Consider the following 868-nt stretch of genomic DNA (forward strand, 5'->3'; position numbering starts at 1 on the left):
TTGGAGATTTCTCCCAATGTTTTCTCCACATAGTAGGTCTACAAATTGATGACCCGTGTGCTCTATGCTATGGTTAAGGGGAAGGTTTTGTTGTTATGGTCTTATTGTAGATATGAGGGAGAGATCGGCCTGAAGCATTTGTAAAAGTTCAGCGCAGATAAGGAAAGCAATAGACTGAACATGGCCAGCAGACTCAGCAGACTAGAACTGGCCATGCAGGAAACAGAAACAGAGCAGAACAGAGAGAGGTGGTGGGTAAGGGGGAGATCAAGGGATGACAGCAAAAAGAGTGGTCAGAAGAGAGGCCAAGAGAGAGCACATAACAGAAACAGCAGTGTTATGAATAAGAAGCTGGAGGGAGGGAAGCTACTGAGCTGGAGGAAGTTTAGGTGGGAGATGAGGCAAGAAGAGCTGACAAGAGCCAGATAGCCAGCTTTAGTCTGAGGTGAGCGACAAGTACTGGGGGAGCCTGAAGGCCAGCCTGTGATGTGCAACAGGTACTTGTGATACTGGGGAAGCCTGGAGGCCAGCCTGTGATGTGCAATTGGTACTTGTGATATTGGGGAAGCCTAGAGGCCAGCTTGTGATGTGCAACAGGTACTTGTGATACTGGGGAAGCCTGGAGGCCAGCCTGTGATGTGCAACAGGTACTTGTGATACTTGGGGAGCCTGGAGGCCAGCCTGTGATGTGCAACAGGTACTTGTGATTCTGGGGGAGCCTGGAGGCCAGCCTGTGATGTGCAACAGGTACTTGTGATACTTAGGGAGCCTGGAGGCCAGCCTGTGATTTGCAACAGGTACTTGTGATACTGGAGGAGCCTGGAGGCCAGCCTGTGATGTGCAACAGGTGCTTGTGATACTGGGGAAG

This window comes from Microtus ochrogaster, linkage group LG9 (assembly GCF_000317375.1).
Source record: "Microtus ochrogaster isolate Prairie Vole_2 linkage group LG9, MicOch1.0, whole genome shotgun sequence".
NCBI classification, from domain to species: domain Eukaryota; kingdom Metazoa; phylum Chordata; class Mammalia; order Rodentia; family Cricetidae; genus Microtus; species Microtus ochrogaster.